Source organism: Mus caroli, chromosome 13 (genome assembly GCF_900094665.2).
Source record: "Mus caroli chromosome 13, CAROLI_EIJ_v1.1, whole genome shotgun sequence".
Classification (NCBI taxonomy): Eukaryota; Metazoa; Chordata; class Mammalia; order Rodentia; family Muridae; genus Mus; species Mus caroli.
Window position 1 is genome coordinate 17,361,692 of NC_034582.1, and position 2,651 is coordinate 17,364,342.

A 2,651-nucleotide genomic window follows, 5' to 3' on the forward strand; every position below is an offset into this window, starting at 1 on the left:
TCAATTTCTTACCTCACAGCCTTCCTCTCAAAATAATTAAACACTAATTAAGCTGGAAATAACTTCTGAGCAAAACAAATGTCATAACTTTGGGAGAGACGGAAGCTGTGCTTCAGGGACAGAAGCTCTTCTGTGGCCTGCCTTCCCCCCGACACTGTGACAATATCAAACCTGAAGTCGCAGACCTGATGGCAGCTAAGAGTTCCACAGATCCAGAAAGTACAAATATGACCTGGCAAGTGTCACCTTCAAGAGCTGCTCCAGGGCCAGTCTGCACCACATAGATCCAGACACAGAGTACACACAGCTGTGCCATGGAGACATTCATTAAAACTGAAGTCTCTCTTTGACTAAACCAGGGAGGATTTGAGAGGATCTTTGAGACTTGGGTCTTCCACTTTCCTTCTGACTCTGACAAGGCTGGTCCCTGGATGCAGAAAGATCAAAGGGGATAAGTTCCTGGAACAAAAATACAGAAATGGAACAAAAGTACTGAGGCATTGCTACCTATTCTACAGCTGAGGTCATGGCAGGTGGTTCTTTGCCTAAGGTTATCTATCATCTTGCCCTTTTTAAGAAAAAGTAATCCATGTTTAAGAGTCTACCAAAACATTTGAGGAAGTCAGGACAGAAACTCAGCAGGGATGGAACCTGAGGGTAGGAGCTGGTGCAGAAGGCATGGAGGTGTGCTTGTTAATGGCTTGCTTCCTATGGCTTTCTCAGCCTGCTTCCTTATAAATCCCAGGACCACAAGACCACTGATGGTACCACCCACCATGGGCTGTGTATCCTCTGTTAATAATTTATTGAGAAAATGCCTGACAATGGGCTCTCATGGAAAAATTTTCTCAACGAGGCTCCTTCCTCTCTGATGATTCTAACTTGTGTTAAGTTGACACAGAGAACCAGCCAGTACAACTGATTACTTGTAAACCTTAAATACAGACCCATCACTATTAAGCCACAACCATTCTTTCTTATTTATCTCCAAGATCTAACATTAAAAACAAATATAGCTTTAAAAGTCACACAGTCTTTACAAATTTAAACACATTAAAATTTTGGTCACTTTTAAAAAGCCATTCTCTCTGAAAATCCTAAATCTCTTTTAAAAATTCAAGGTCTTTCAGTTATGGGATCCTATAAAAAATAAAAAATATATTAAGTACCTTGTTTAAGAGGGAAAAATAAGGGTATAGTCATAATCTGAACCAATCAAAACTAAACTCCAGCAATATAAATAACTCAATATTTAATGTCTAGGATCCACACATGATCTCCTGGGATCCTCCAAAGGTTTGGGTTTCTTCTCCAGCTCTGCCATCTGTAGATCAAACAGCTTGTCTTCTAGGGTCCAGCTAGTTCCAATTTACTGCTGCTGCTGTTCTTGGTGGTCACCCCAATGTACTGGCATCTCAAAAATGCTGGAGTCTTTCACTGCAACTAGGGCAAACACTCACCAATAGCATCTCATAGGCTCTCTCCATGGTGCCAAGCCTCAACTTCTTTGCAATGACTGCTTAGGACCTGTGCTTTCAACTATCACTGAGGTCGCACCATCATCATTGATCTTTCCTGGCCTCTCACAGTGCCAACCTTAGCTGCTCTCGATGACCTCTTCAGGTTTTCAAAACCAGTACTACCTGTGAGACTCTTATTCATTACCAAGTCTGGCTTCCACCATGAGATACAACCTTGGCTACCCCTGTAACACAACTTTTCTGTGCTTTCAGAAAACACTTCCCAGAAGATTTCACCTAAGTGATGATGATCTATTCTTATTTTCTTTTTTCTTTTTATTCTTTTTATTTAATTTATATTTTTAAAATTAGGTATTTTCTTCATTTACATTTCAAATGTTACCCCAAAAGTCCCCCAGACACTCCCTTCCGATTCCCCTACAAACACATTCCCATTTCTTGACCCTGGCATTCCCCCATACTGAGGCATATAAACTTTGCAACACCAAGGGGCCTCTCTTCCCAATGATGGCCTACTAGGCCATCTTCTGATACATATGCAGCTAGAGACACCAGCTCCTGGGGTTAGTTCATATTGTTGTTCCACCTATAGGGTTGCAGATCCCTTTAGCTCCTAGGGTACTTTCTCTAGCTCCTCCATTGGGGGCCCTGTGTTCCATCCAATAGCTGACTGTGAGCATCCACCTCTGTGTTTGCCAGGCCCCGGCATAGACTCACAAGAGACAGCTATATCAGGGTCCTTTCAGCAAAATCTTGCTGGTGTATGCAATGGTGTCAGCATTTGGAGGCTGACTATGGGATGGATCCCCAGGTATGGCAGTCTCTAGATGGTCCATCCTTTCATCTCAGCTCTAAACTTTGTCTCTGTAACTCCTTCCATGGGTATTTTGTTCCCAATTCTAAGAAGGGGAAAAGGGTCCACACTTTGGTCTTAATCTTCTTGAGTTTCATGTGTTTTGCAAATTGTATCTTGTATCTTGGATATTCTAAATTTCTGGGCTAATATCCACTTATCAGTGAGTACATATTGTGTGAGTTCCTTTGTGACTGGGTTACCTCACTCAGGATGATGCCCTACAGGTCCATCCATTTGTCTAGGAATTTTATAAATTCATTCTTTTAAATAGCTGAGTAGTACTCCATTGTGTAAATGTACCACATTTTCTGTAT